Here is a 16469-nt window from a genome sequence, read left to right as displayed (position 1 = left end):
TGTGCTCTGAAAAACCCTCTACATGCTTTATTCTTTCATACTGTGTTAGGTGCAGAAGTCTTATCTAGATTATTAGAAATAATATTAACAATGAAGATGATACAAAATCTAAAATAATGAAAGAGATGAGAAAAATAACAGGTTAGTATGGTGGTGCACATGCCTACTGTATATGAAGTATCCATATGGCTTCACATATGTTTATTTATATACATACCATCTGCACATGCCTACACAGTAACACAAGAAAGAAAGTGACTCAAACTCCTCTCGACTAAATGCTTCAATATTATTAAATTGTGTTCCACATACTCAATCAGTTTATTCCATTTTATCAAATGTTCCATATTTGAAACATATATTGTTAGCGGTTCCTGGAAATACAATAATTAGAATAACAATTAAAACCATTGGACTAATTTCAGATACCACGACTGAACTGAAGAGTTACTGTGTATTTAAGAGATAAGGGAGGACAGTATGCCGACAGCTTTGACTGCTTGGAATGAATCCACAACAGAACACTCATGATATGTTTGTTTTAGATTTGTTTTCAGGTACATTGTCTCAGGTACAGTGGATGTGTCAATAGCTCATTCAGATGATGTGTTTGCAGAAGCTTGCGGTCTACTGCAATAATGATAGTTAAGGTTTGTTCAGCCAGCTAGATTACAGGCTCAAACATGGCAATGTAACAAACAGTGATGAAACTACTTTATTGAGTTACAATTTTCACTGTATGAACACGTAAAAATGCAAATTTTGACAAATTTTCCCGCAAATTTCTATTAGAATAAAATGATGAAGTGGTGCATTTCATATCTGAAAGGTCAACTTCACTGTTACATCATAATAATCTGCTAAAATACTATTCTGGCCATTATTCATACCAGGGGACGACTGGCTTTGTCAGGGCAAGTACGGATTATTGGAAATCAAAAGACTGAAAACTGATATTTGGGACTGATGTTCATTGGGACGAAGTACACTTTACTCATGTGCTGTTCTTAAGTACAAATTTCAGATACTTTACTTGAGTATTTCCTTTCCATTCTCGTCCATATCCATATTCAGTGCCATAACTCATGAAAAAAGGGGGAGATTGTGTTTCACATTTGATCAGGTACTAAATCAATGACATTAACCTCGGGTGCCCACCTAGAAATCTTCTGTGCTGTCTGATAGAACATGAAATAGCTACAAATTCTAAAATATGGATGTTTCACAGACATCTTCAACCACAGTTAGATTTATCACTTAAAAATGTGATCACACACAAGGATTATCACTATTGCTCTTTTATTCGTTATGAACTTGGTTTTGCTGATTTTGATTGTTGTTGCACCATGTGGTGAAGCGTTCTATCAGTCCTCTGTAGTCCTCTGTGAAAATGGTCTACAAGTGTCGACGGCATGTGTCTGACTGGAAGGTTTTCCCTGGAATCATTAAGGTCAACACTGCTACTGAACTTCAAACGCAACGCGGTAATTAGTTTGTGGAGATCATATGACCAGAAAGAGGCGACAGGTTGTCCTTGAGGAGGAACTTTTATTTATTTTCTGCACACATATGTATTGATACTAGAATCAAATTTCATATGAAACATCCGTATGTGTAACTGTAGACGGTGTACTGCGACAATTAACGCTATTGTTTTTTACCTGTCAAGTGGAGCTGATGTCTTAAGTAACCAGAAAGTTTTATGGAACAAATTTACTCAAGGTTGTGGCAATATGTAAAATAATACTTAGTAAAACAACAGACAGTCTTGTGGTCAATGGATGACAAACACGTTAAACAAGCACCCAGAAAATAAAGACTATATAAAGGCTGTGCTCTCTTTGCCAAGACACCCTTCAACCTGCTACTGCACGAGCAACTTGTATCTGATCATCATAACACGGTAAGGTTTTAACTTTGTCTTTCATCACAGCACCAGCTGCACAGAAAAGACTTTTAGAAAAGGACAATTACCCAGTGCTGATTTACAGTTAATCGTAGAAAAACAAAATATATCAGCTGATTGCATCGTGTTTGAGTGTGCTATTTTTTATATTCTTCTGCTAAACTAAAAGTAACCAAAAGTTAAAATAATATTATTATAATAAAATATAAATATAAAAATGCAGACCATGTACCATTTAATATTTCAATATTTATTTTAAGAATTAAATTAGAATTTAAATTTTTATGTGTTCTATGTGTTCATCTGTTTTTTATGGATAAGAATATGAAATTATACCTAAATAAAAACCCTGTGATACTTTTAAAGTACAAAGTAATATATACTATTAAAGGGGCACTGTGTAGTTTCAGAGAAGAAATTGGAATGCAGAATGTAATATTTACAATATGAATTAGGTAAAAATACGATCTCAGAATATTGATTTTTCCATAAGTGAATAAACAAGCTGTTCTCGGAGGGAAATAAGGTCCCAGAACACTGTTAGAAGCTAGAAAGGTGGCAGGGTCCACCACATATAAAAAAAGGAAAACAGTATGAATTCCTTTAAGGTCACTTTGTTTATTCAGTCATGAAAACAAAGAGAGTTCAATTGTCAAGGACGATTTTTCTCTTCTAATCTAAAATTCTTCACCATAACTACAGTTTTCCTTTAACATATGTTGATACTGAGCTATTTCAAGAGGTAAAGTTTACCTGCAGTATAAAACTATTGAACCAGAAGTTTAATGAGAGTTCTTTCACACACTGGAGTATATAACCAGTACCTATAAGTTACTGTAATTTTGATTGTCAGTTGATATCTGAACAACTGAACTTCTTTAATATAACTTTCCAGAGATGGCGTCAGCTCTTCCTCTCATTGTGCTCCTCTGTTTGGCAGTAAGTAATGATGCATCTTGCAAGATTTTTTAAACTGTTTTATTTAGACCTTCATTAAATGCTTTCTACTTTTCTGTAATTATTATTTCATCCTCAGCAGTATGACATTCTCACTTTGTCCCTTTTTTCTTCACAGTAATAATCAGTAATAATTCTCTGTCTACTTTTTAATTTAACTACAACAAACACCTTCTGAACTGATTGAATGAATGTCTTCTTCATGTTCACAGGTGTCTGCTGCTGCTGCAGGTAGGTAGCTGCAACTTTCAACTCTGTCCAGTGACAGAAGTTCATCCAGAACACATTACATCATGTGGTTTGCTCGAGTCATTACACAGAGCAGTTCACCAACACACCACCACCTACTCTGATCAATGCAGACTCTGGGACGGAGTGATAAAATTACACAATGTCATCAGACTGTTTATATAAATCTCTGACACAAATTATTTTGAAGTGAAACCAAGTAATTACAGCATCTTTCAAGTTATTCTGATGGTGGGAGGGTGTTAATGTTTATTTCTTTTAAAGGGGAGACACCACGGGAGAAGCCATCATATATTCATACATTAATCCATAACATGTCTTCTTTCAGACTAAATGAAACAACTAAAATACACATTTATGTATCCATTTAGACCAGATTTCTGTTCTAGACATTTAAATGGAAATGATTGCATATTTAATAGATAGATTTTCATTGGTGATATAATTTCAGAATAATTAGTTTCATTGTGATATTAATTAGTTAAACAAAAACACCCATTTGCCCAAAGTGTCATCATTTATTTCTGATGTTCTACAGTAGTTTTATTATTTGCATATTTAAGCCCACAATTTCTGAAAACTCAGAAATAATTGTCTTAAATATGCAACATGTAATAATTTGTTATTACACAAAACAAATACAGACAGCCTCTAACCAAACTTACTGCTAACTGCTGCTAACTGTATTCTGTTACATCCATGAGTGTAGCTACTGTTAGCCTGTTAGCTAAGTTAGCAGTGAAGCTAGCCAGACAACCGGGGGAATGTTAGTGTTTGCAGCACTTGCACAGGAGATTTAGATTGCTGGGAGAAAGAGTTTATGTTTTCAGGCCCAGTGCTAGCTGCTTTGCATGCTAACTTCTGTAGATCTCTCTAACAGAATACATAGATGTAGTTGACATAATGTCAACATCATTTCACATTCTGTTAATAATTTTAGTTAATATTTGAATGGTCTAAAAACAAAGATTCTGACATATTTCAACTCTGATGTAAGTGATCAACTGGGGAAGTTTCATGGTGAAGTCCATTAGTTAAATTATTTATGTAATTCACCTGTAGTGTCTTGCCAACCCCAATGAATATGATGTAAAACTTCTGACTCAGACTTGAGCCTCATTCTGTTTGTCTGTCTAACATGAAAACTGTGATGCAGCCTGTCCTTCTGGTTGGTCTCCGTGTGGCGGGCGGTGTTTCATTGTTCAAGCCAGAAAACTGACGGTGGCTGATGCAGAGGTGCGTAGTTAATCTCTCTTTATTGGACTTCAGGTAGTCGATGATCAAGTTTTACCTTTTCAGAACCCCTTTGTCTGTCTCTCCTCTGTCTTAGTCTTCTCTGCGTACATGCTCTCAGATGTTCCATATTGACTTAGTATCTCTGTTTTCTCCCACTGTCTCCTTCATCAGCGCAACTGCATTCGTCTTGGTGGGAACCTGGCATCAATCCACAACATCAATGATTACAACTGGATCAGGGGAATGGTTAGAAGAGCCTGTGGCTCTGATGCGCGGGCCTGGATCGGGCTGTCTGATGCAATTGAGGTGACATTTTTACACTTGTTGACTACGGACAAAACTGTAAACTGCAATCAATGCAGCTGTTCAGCAATCAGCTTTCTCTTCCAGGACGGAAAGTGGCTGTGGACTGATGGGTCGAGGTTTGTCTTCAGTCGCTGGGGTCGTGGGGAGCCCAACAACTACGGTGGACAAAGAGAAGACTGTACCCACATCAACTTCAGAGGTACGAATATTATTTCTAAACCTCCTAATGGTATTTTTAATTGAGAAGAAACATGGATAAAAATTGTGTTCATATTTAAATGTACTCTGATCCGTTCAAAGAGTCATTAACTGCAAAGATATTTGTTCTACTCAGTCACTCTTTTCCTTTTACAGGGGACTATTGGAATGATGAACCATGTTCCTTGAAGTATGCTTCTGTTTGTGTCGGGGGACGTTGATGCCTCCATCCTCCATCTGCCCTCATGTGTACCGAGATGATGCCACTTCCACCATGACGACGTTACTTTGTCTTTGATGTTACACTTAAATAAGAGCAAACTTTCTCTGACGATTCACTTTTCATTTAATCCTTCAAATCAGAATCCACCAAATCAGTAAATGGCAGCATAGGAAATTGCCTCATTAAACTATGATTTAACATTTTTGATTTCTTTCTCATTTTCTGTCATATATTCACTGTCTTTAATTTCAATCACAATCAATACAAAAAACAAAAATTAACTGAAATAAAATATTCTTAAAGCATAATACGTTTCTTTAATTGTGTGTGTGTGTTTGTGTTTGTGTTTGGTGACCAGACTGTCACACTTACTGTCAGAGAGGTGATGACAGAAACACTATGACAGAAAACTCACAGCAGTGATGTCACAAGTATTTTTAACTTAAAGCCCCCCTCCATTGTATTTTAATATTTTTATCCTTTCTTGGCAGTGTTGATGAGGCAAATGTTGGTAGACAAAAAGCATATTTTTTGTGCGCAAATTCACAAAATTTAAGCTGTTCTTAATATGGAGTAATGACATATGACTATAGTAGAGTCTGTGAGTCATACATCATTCCAACAGGGTTATAAAAGCTGTGCGGCTCCTTTAAGAATCAGGGCGGTGAGCAGTGTGTTAGTGGTCATGCAAGAGACCTGGAGCAGACCGGTGTTAGCGACCGGAGCAGAGGGTGAACTTTAGCAGATAAGTTGTCTAGTAGCAGTAAATGTACAGTACAGGTAACAGTTTGATCATGAATCAACTCTGCAGCCCATCAATACACAAGGAGAACTTCAGTTTGAGTGACAGCTAGCACTATCCCTGCTATTATTCATGCTGCTTGTCCATGCCAATATAAATGCTGTTGCTAATCCATGCTAGTGATGTTGACTACTAGCCACACCCCCATTCTCTGTTTTGACCATTAGACAGAAGGAAAAACTGACTGACTTACTTTAAGTAGTAAAAGTAAAAGTCCTCGATCCAAAACATTAAAACGTCTATTCCCATCCAGCCCAAAGTTAATTCAAAGTTGTTTTGAACCATCGTTTTGGGCTCTTTTGAAAGGTTAAACCCTGATTGTTCCCCCCCGAGCTGTCAGAAGCTCTGTAAATGATTCTATCATTGATCAATAGGAGTCTGAACACACTGAATGCTAATTTATTTTTCTCACCTGAATATTTACAATGTAATATAGGCCTGCAGGTGACCTGTAACTGCCTCCATTAGCTGTAAAGTGCATGTGGTCTTAAATAGCCCAAGTTGTAATTTACTAACAATATCACTCACAACAGATATTTTTCTTACAAATATCCAGGTGCCTGGGGGGAAGCTCACACCAGCTTTTATACACAACTCTGATCAACGAACAAGACTAAAATACTGAATTTCATAAACACAATAATTCTATTGAAATGACGGCCTGTTGGACGACCTAAATAGACCAGTCAATCCATGTCGAGGCACGCAGAAACTTTCTACAGGAACCTGGTTGAATATTTCCCAGTGACTTTTATTTTCTTGATCATATGTAGGATCAGAGCTCTGTGAGTTGGATAAAGGAAGTTGCAGGATACAAAAAATAAATAAAGACAGGGCGGCACATTGCCGCCTTTACATTGGAGCAAATGTGCCACCTTTTCTACCTAAAAAGGGCGACTGTCACCCTTTCAGGCTTTTTTTTATTATTCCACTCTGTGTAACAGACAGCGGTGTGATCAGTGTGCAGGCAGCTCTGTATGGACGAGCAGACAGAGAGACCTGCAGTGAGGGCAGACCTCCACAACAGCTCACCTGTACAAAGTGCTCTCAGCAGGGCACTGTGGACGTCCTCAGGAGGAGGTACACACAAAAAAGTCCAAAATGTCCTCATGTGGCTGCTGCAGTTTTTATTCACATGCACCACACACAACTCAGAACAGTAACAGCATGTCAAGCTAACGTAACCTGAACCATCGACCATTACATTTGGCTTTAACGTGCTGACAGCTGATTATCTTTTGAATTGGGCTTTTATTCAGCGAAGCTGTGCAAATGATTTAAAGCCGGTCTGAGACTCGTGTCTCTTGCTTGGTTACTCTCTTTCTCTCCTCAGACATTGTCCTCTTTGGTCTTTTCACCTGTGTCATAATGTCTGTAGAGGCTGCTGAGCCTGGTTATGTTGCCCATCCTACGGAGGGTTGGTCCAATGTAGAAATTTGACATTAAGCCAAATTCCAAACCAGACTAGTAATACAGAATTTTAGCACTAGATGGCGTACATGACTCAGCCTCTTCTGAGTGGAACTTAATGAGTGTCCTGGCACCTCAGTCTGTCTCAGGCATGTTCAATCTGAACACTGTGAAATCTTTGAGGTACATTTTCTCTGGTTAGGTGGGGATGTCAGAGGTGTAACCAAGACATTTATGGGAAATCTTTTCAAAACTTGCATTTGAAGTGTAATTGTTAGAAACCTGTTTTGTGACATCACAAAGACATTTGACCACCAAAGTGAAATCAGTTCATCCTTGGGTCCAACTGGACGTTTCTGCCAAATTTGAGGAAAATCTCTCGAGGTGATCATAAGATGTTGGGTTCACAATCACCAGCATGGGCATAGAAATACTTTCATATGTCATTCTTCTGGCTTGTCATCATAGCATCTGCTGTGGTTATGTAGAATCATCCAAACATGTATTTACAGTGAACATTGTAACTCAATAAAATAGTTTCATCACTGTTTGTTACATTGCCATGTTTGAGCCTGTAGTCCAGCTGACTGAACTAACCTTAACTATCGTTATTGCAGTAGACTGCATGCTTCTGCAAACACATCATATGAATGAGAGCATGAAATGTAAAATATAGTCAAACAAAACAGGAGCTAGGTCTGCTCATGCAGGACTACTGTTTGGCTTTTGACACACCCACTGTACCAGGAAAAAGATGTACCTGATAACAAATCTAAAACAAACATATCATGAGTCTGTCTGGGGGTGTGTTTAAGATGTAACAGCAGAGATCTTGGCTACATCTTCTGACTGTCCAGTCTGAAAACAGTCCCTGTTGGGTTAGTAGTGTCAGTTCTGGTCTTGAACCTCAGTGGAGGATTCTCATCATGTTTCATGGACAGAAGAAGGCCGTGGGATACGACCAAAAGCTTTAGCAAAAGCTAAATAAGTGTATCTTAACCCATGATTTTTAATGAATGGCTTAATATCACATTATGTGTTTTTATAATGTACAGTAGGCTTGCATCCCTCTACATCAAACCTATTCTTATGTAGAAGGGTGAGATTTTAAAAAAGTGATGTGCTAGGGGCCAGACTTATTACATATCTGTCCTTTAAAACTCGTAATTTAAATGTGTTAAAACAATGGCCTTTCTTAGTTTTCACAATTAAAAGAGAAATTCTGTGTACAAAAGTTCAGAAAAAACATTTCCTTTTTAATACTAGAAAGTAAAGTGTCCTGCTTGCTTTTAGTGGTTATAAAGTTGTACACTTGCAAAGAACATGTATATCATAGCAGAGAGATGAAGCAGGTCAGAGGAGAAAGTGTAAAAGAAAATTGCCACTGCAGAGTGAAAGTGCAGAGGCCTGGTGACCTGTCACACAAGGAAATGTTCTCCAACTCTGTTGTTTTTTGTCACCTCCTCACCAGATGTCACATGTGAGGTCTCAGTCAGTTCTGTATACAGAGCAAATAAAAGAGTGAAATAAACAGAGCACAGTGAGTAAACACAGGGACCAGAAGATTTAAGAAAGCATTATTAACTCCTCCAATAATTCAGGTAATGACTGTGTGTTTCCATTAAGACAGGCACAAAATGATTCCTGTTGAAGAAATGCAGCTCGGGGCAGGTGAGAGGAATCTACATACAGCCACCATCGTCAGTTTGTTGTGTGGAACACTTTAGTGTCAGTCAACATGCGACATGACACAATGAAGCTCCTGACAGGTGGCCTGCATTTGAATTCAGGTTGGCAGTTATGTATCAGTGCATATTAATAATGAGCTACAGTTTGTCATGAGACAAAATAAATAAATAAACTAGAACGGCACTCAGTAGAGTGCATTACACACTACTTTGAGTTTCAATATTCACTGTATGAAACACGTTTTCTGTTAAACAGCTTCATAAAAGTAAATATTTTATATTTGTTTATTTTTTTTGTAGATACATGTTTGGATGATTCTGCATAACCACAGCAAGATGTTATGATGACAAGCTAGAATAATGACATTTGAGAGTATTTTAATGCCTGCACTGCTGATCCAGCATCTCATGATCACCTCGAGGGAATTTCCTCAAATTTGGCAGAAGAAACGTCCAGTTGGACCCAAGGATGAAATGATTTGATCTGGTGGTCGATGTCTTTGTGATGTCACAAACAGGTTTATAGCAAAAACACTTGAAATTAAAATTTCGAAAAAATTTCCCCACATTGAATAATGGCCAGAAATGTGTTTTAGCAGATTATTATGACATCACAGTGAAGTCGACCTTTTAGATATAAAATGCCACCACTTCATCATTTTTATTCTAATAGACATTTGCAGGGTCGATCTGTTACGCCTTTTTTGGGCTGATAAGGATTATTGGAAATCAGGAAGACTGAAAACTGATATTTGGGACCCATATTCAATGCCACAACTCAGGAAAAGAAGGGCTGATTGTGTTTCAACATTCTGTCAGGTTCTGAATTTTCTCTTAATGAACTTAACATGATAACAGACATAGCTCAGCATTCAAGCACAAGGTCATCGGTTTTTGTTGATCTTGATTTTCAGGTGATTGTTGCACCATGTGGTGAAGCGCTCTATCAGTCCTCTGTAGTCCTCTGTAAAAATGATCTCCCAAGTGTAGGCGGGCATGTGTCTGACTGGAAGTTATTCCCTGGAATCATTCAAGTCAATACTGCTACTTAACTGGTGTCGTGGAGGCATTCAAATGTAAGGTGTTCATTTGTTTGCTCGTAAGATTGTATTACCAGAAAGTGTCAACAGGTTGTCCTTGAGAGGAAACGTTATATCATTTTCTCCACAAGTATATTGACACTAGAAACGAATTCATATGAAACACGTCTATGTGTAACAGTAGAGGGTATACTGCGACAGATCACTCTATTGTTCTTTACGCCGTACTCGAATGGAGCTGATGTCTCAAGTAACCAGAATGATTTAGTGAATTGTTTGAGGAACAAATTTACTCAGTGCTGTGGCAATATGTAAAACAATACTTAGTAAACAACAGACGTCTTGTGGTCGATGGATGACAATCAAGATAAAGAAACAAGCACCCAGAAAAACTATTAAAGGCTGCGTTCTCTTTGCCAAGACATCCTTCAACCTGCTACTGCACGAGCAACTTGAATCTGATCATCAACACGGTAAGGTTTTAAACTTTGTCTTTCATCACAGCACCAGCTGCACAGAAAAGACTTTTAGAAAAGAACCATTACCCAGTGCTGATTTACAGGTAATCGTAGAAAAACAAAATATATCATCTATTGCATTGTGTCCACTTACTGAGGCGATCTCTTTCTAGGTTGAAGTTGTTTTATAGTGCTCCTTCCCTTCCAAGAAAGAAGTTTATTTGAGTGTCCTACTTATATTCTTCTGTTAAACTAAAAGTAAATGCACTTATCAGAGATACTGTGACAAAACTACATAACTGAAGCATATAACCAGTACCTATAAGTTACTGTAATTTTGATTGTCAGTTGATATCTCAACAACGAACTTCTTTAATATAACTTCTGAGATGGCGTCAGCTCTTCCTCTCATTGTGCTCCTCTGTTTGGTCGTTGGACAGTTGGACGTCAGTAATAATTCTTGTCTACTTCTACTTCTTAATGTAACTACAAGAAAGTCATTCTGCGCTGATTTAATGAATGTCTTCTTCATGTTCACAGGTGTCTGCTGCTGCAGGTAGGTAGCTGCAACTTTCAACTTTGTCCAGTGACAGAAGTTCATCCAGAACACATTACATCATGTGGTTTGCTCGAGTCATTACACAGAGCAGTTTCACACCAACACACCACCACCCTACTCTGATCAATGCAGAAAATGCCCATTCTGTCAATAATTTTAGTTAATATTTGAGTAGTCTAATGAATGGTTAGAATGGTTGAATGGTTTGTCTGTCTAACAATGAAAACTGTGATGCAGACTGTCCTTCCTGGTTGGTCTCTGTTGGCTCGCGCTGTTTCATCGTTCAAACCAATGAACTGACGATGGCTGATGCAGAGGTGCGTAGTTAATCTCTCTTTATTGGACTTCAAATGATCGATGATCAAGTCTTAGCTTTTTCAGAACCTGTTTGTCTGTCTCTCCTCTTCTGTATTCTACTCTGCGTACATCCTCTCAGATGTTCCATATTGACTTTGGTGTCTCTGTTTTCTACCACCGGTCTCCTCCATCAGCGTAACTGCATTAGCATTGGTGGGAACCTGGCCTCAATCCACAACATCAATGATCACAACTGGATCAGCGGAATGGTTAAAAAAGCCTTGGGCTCTGATAAGTGGGCCTGGATCGGGCTGTCTGATGCAATTCAGGTGAGTCATTTTTACACTTGTTGACTACAGACAAATCTGTAAACTGCAACAATGCAGCTGTTCAGCAATCAGCTTTCTCTTTCCAGGAGGGAAAGTGGCTGTGGACTGATGGGTCGAGGTTTGTCTTCAGTCGCTGGGGTAGCGGGGAGCCCAGCAACAAGGGTGATAAAGAACACTGTACCCACATCAACTACATAGGTACAAATATTATTTCTAAACTTCCTAATGGTATTTTTAATTGGAGAAAGGAAACATGGACAAAAATTGTGTTAATGTTTTCTTAATTTGTCTGTTGAATAAGCACAATATTTAAATTCACTTCTGATCAGTAACAATAAGTTATTAAATGCAAAGACATTTGTGCTCTTGTACTCAGCGACTCTTTTCCTTTTACAGGGGAATATTGGAATGATTATCTCTGTGATGCCAAGTTGCCTTCTGTTTGTGTCGGGGGGGCGTTGATGCCTCCGTCCTCCATCTGCCCTCATGTGTACCCGAGATGATGCCACTTCCATCCCATGACGACTTTACTTTGTCTTTGATCTTACACTTAAATAAGAGCAAACTTTCTCTGATGATTCACTTTTCATTTAATCCTTCAAAATCAAAATCCACCAAATCAGTAAATGGCAACATAGGAAATTGCCTCATTAAACTATGATTTAACATTTTTGATTTGTTTTCTCAATTTGCTGTCATATATTCACTATCTTTAATTTCAATTACAATCAATACAAAAACAAAAAATACACTGAAATAAAAATATTCTTTAAGCATAATACGTTTCTTTAATTTTGTGTGTGTGTGTGTGTGTGTGTGTGTGTTGTGTGTGTGGGTGTGTGTGGTGTGTATTTGGTGATCAGAGGTGTCACAACTTACTGTCAGAGAGGTGAAAGCTATCAGACACACTATGACAGACAAAACTCAGTGTGATGTAAAAAGTATTTTAACTTAAAGGTGAAAACTCTCGCCAAAAGCACCGAGACTTTTTCTGTGAATGTTACCTGAGTCCAACCTTCATGTAAAAAGCAGAATTACGACAAAAGAGGCACTTAAAAAGATTTACTGTAATTTTTGTATTCAGGTAAAGCTCATTTTCTCAGTGTAAGGGGCACTTTTACGATAGCATTAAAATTAATATTTTTAAAACAGTAAGAAGTCTCGACACAACATGAAACTTTGCTCGTAGTATCACCAGGGTCTCTACACATGAACACGAGCATTGAGAACATTGTTTGTGTACACGGAGTACAAAAATACACTGAAATAGAAATATTCTTTCAGCATAATACGTTTCTTTAATTGTGTGTGTGTGTGTGTGTGTGTGTGTGTGACAAGTATTTTTAACTTAAAGCCCCCCTTCATTGTATTTTGATATTTGTATAATATTTCTGAGTCCTTTCTTGGCAGTGTTGATGAGGCAAATGTTTGTAGACAAATAACATAACGTGCTCAAAGTCACTTAATTTAAGATGTTACTAATATGGAATAATGACATATGACTATAGTAGAGTCTGTGAGTCATACATCATTCCAACAGGGTTATAAAAGCTGTGCGGCTCCTTTAAGAATCAGGGCGGTGAGCAGTGTGTTAGTGGTCATAGCAAGAGACCTGGAGCAGACCGGTGTTAGCGACCGGAGCAGAGGGTGAACTTTAGCAGATAAGTTGTCTAGTAGCAGTAAATGTACAGTGCAGGTTACAGTTTGATCATGAATCACTCTGCAGCCCATCAATACACAAGGAGAACTTCAGTTTGAGTGACAGCTAGCACTATCCCTGCTATTATTCATGCTGCTTGTCCATGCCAATATAGATGCTGTTGCTAATCCATGCTAGTGATGTTGACAGCTCACCACACCCCCCATTCTCTGTTTTGACCATTAGACAGGAAGAAAAACTGACTGACTTACTTTAAGTAGTAAAAGTAAAAGTCCTCTGATCCAAAACATTAAAACGTCTATTCCCATCCAGGCCCAAAGTTAATTACAAAGTTGTTTTGAACCATCGTTTTAGGCTCTTTTGAAAGGTTAAACCCTGATTGTTTGTCCCCGAGCTGTCAGAAGCTCTGTAAATGCTTCTATCATTGATCAATAGGAGTCTGAACACACTGAATGCTAATTTGTTTTTTCTTACCTGAAGTATTTACAATGCAATATAGGCCTGCAGGTGACCTGTAACTGCCTCCATTAGCTGTAAAGTGCATGTGGTCTTAAATAGCCCAAGTTGTAATTTACTAACAATATCACTCACAACAGATATTTTTCTCATTAAATATCCAGGCGCCTGGGGGGAAGCTCACACCAGCTTTCATACTCAGTTCTGATAACGAATAAGACTAAAATACTTAATATCATAAACACAATAATTCTATTGAAATGACGGCCTGTTGGACGACCTAAATAGAGCAATCAATCCATGTCAGAGACTTTCTACAGGAACCTAGTTGAATATTCCCAGTGACATTTATTTTCTTGATCATATGTAGGATCAGAGCTCTGTGGGTTGGAATAAAGGAAGTTGCAGGATACCAAAAATAAATAAAGACAGGGCAGCACATTGCCGCCTTTACATTGGAGCAAATGTGCCACCTTTTCTATCTAAAAGGGCTACTGTCACACTTTCGTCTTTTTTTTTTATTCCACTCTGTGTAACAGACAGTGGTGTGATCAGTGTGCAGGCAGCTCTGTATGGACGTGCAGACAGAGAGACCTGCAGTGAGGGCCGACCTCCACAACAGCTCACCTGTACAAAGTGCTCTCAGCAGGGCACTGTGGACGTCCTCAGGAGGAGGTACACACACTGAAGTCCAAAATGTCCTCATGTGGCTGCTGCAGTTTTTATTCACATGCACCACACACAACTCAGAACAGTAACAGCATGTCAAGCTAACGTAACCTGAACCATCGACCATTACATTTGGCTTTAACGTGCTGACAGCTGATTATCTTTTGAATTGGGCTTTTATTCAGCGAAGCTGTGCAAATGATTTAAAGCTGGTCTGAGACTTCGTGTCTCTTGCTTGGTTACTCTCTTTCTCTCCTCAGACATTGTCCTCTTTGGTCTTTTTCACCTGTGTCATGATGTCTGTAGAGGCTGCTGAGCCTGGTTATGTTGCCCATCCTACGGAGGGTTGGCCCAATGTAGAAATTTGACATTAAGCCAAATTCCAAACCAGACTAGTAATACAGAATTTTAGCACTAGGTGGCGTTCATGACTCAGCCTCTTCTGAGTGTAACTTAATGAGTGTCCTGGCACCTCAGTCTGTCTCAGGCATGTTCAATCTGAACACTGTGAAATCTTTGAGGTACATTTTCTCTGGTTAGGTGGGGATGTCAGAGGTGTAACCAAGACATTTATGGGAAATCTTTTCAAAACTAACATTTGAAGTGTTATTTTTAGAAACCTGTTTTGTGACATCACAAAGACATTTGACCACCAAAGTGAAATCAGTTCATCCTTGGGTCCAGCTGGACGTTTCTGCCAAATTTGAGGAAATTCCCTCGAGGTGATCATAAGATGTTGGGTTCACAATCACCAGCATGGGCATAGAAATACTTTCATATGTCATTCTTGTGGCTTGTCATCATAGCATCTGCTGTGGTTATGTAGAATCATCCAAACATGCATCTACAGAAAAATGTTTTTTATACAGTGAACATTGTAACTGAATAAAATAGTTTCATCACTGTTTGTTACATTGCCATGTTTGAGCCTGTAGTCCAGCTGACTGAACTAACCTTAACTATCGTTATTGCAGTAGACTGCATGCTTCTGCAAACACATCATATGCATGAGAGCATGAAAAAGTTAAATATAGTGAAATAAAACAGGAGCTAGGTCTGCTCATGCAGGACTACTGTTTGGCTTTTGACACACCCACTGTACCAGGAAAAAGATGTACCTGATAACAAATCTAAAACAAACATATCATGAGTCTGTCTGGGGGTGTGTTTAGATGTAACAGCAGAGATCTTGGCTACATCTTCTGACTGTCCAGTCTGAAAACAGTCCCAGTTGGGTTAGTAGTGTCAGTTCTGGTCTTGAATCTCAGTGGAGGATTCTCATCATGTTTCATCAACGGAAGAAGGCCGTCGGATACGACCAAAAGCTTTAGCAAAAGCTAAATAAGTTATCTTAACCCCATGATCATTAATGAATGCTCAATATCACATTATGTGTTTTATAATGTACAGTAGGCTTGCATCCCTCTACATCAAACCTATTCACTTCTTATGTAGAAGGGTGAGATTTTAAAAAAGTGATGTGCTAAGGGGCCAGACTTATACATATCTGTCCTTTAAAACTCGTAATTTAAATGTGTTAAAACAATGGCCTTTCTTAGTTTTCACAATTAAAAGAGAAATTCTGTGTACAAAAGTTCAGAAAAAAAACATTTTCCTTTTTAATACTAGAAGTAAAGTGTCGGCTTGCTTTTAGTGGTTATAAAGTTGTACACTTGCGAAGAACATGTATATCATAGCAGAGAGATGAGGCAGGTCAGAGGAGAAAGTGTTAAAAGAAATTTGCCACTACAGAGTGAAAGTGCAGAGGCGGTGACCTGCACACAAGGAAATGTTCTCCAACTCTGTTGTTTTTGTCACCTCCTTACCAGATGTCACATGTGATATCTGGAGTCAGTTCTGTATACAGAGCAAATAAAAGAGTAAAATAAACAGAGCACGATGAGTAAACACCAGAAGATTTAAGAAAGCATTATTAACTCCTCCAATAATTCAGGTAATTACTGTGTGTTTCCATTAAGACAGGCACAAAATGATTCCTGTTGAAGAAATGCAGCTCGGGGCAGGT

The 16469-nt window shown here is 38.3% G+C and overlaps 1 protein-coding gene across 1 annotated transcript in view; it reads left to right on the top strand.

The window, feature by feature from the left end:
- The first annotated feature begins 1892 nt into the window (after positions 1-1892).
- LOC115584998 (galactose-specific lectin nattectin-like) overlaps positions 1893-16469 on the top strand; it is a 19720-nt gene continuing 5143 nt past the window's right edge. The window contains exon 1 of the mRNA XM_030422997.1: positions 1893-1903. The gene's annotated coding sequence lies outside the window, so the exon portion shown is untranslated. The remainder of the gene's footprint in view (positions 1904-16469) is intronic.

This window comes from Sparus aurata, chromosome 7, assembly GCF_900880675.1.
Source record: "Sparus aurata chromosome 7, fSpaAur1.1, whole genome shotgun sequence".
In the NCBI taxonomy this organism is placed as follows: domain Eukaryota; kingdom Metazoa; phylum Chordata; class Actinopteri; order Spariformes; family Sparidae; genus Sparus; species Sparus aurata.
The sequence above is the reverse complement of the archived record's forward strand: the minus strand, read 5'-3'. Positions and strand labels throughout refer to the sequence as shown.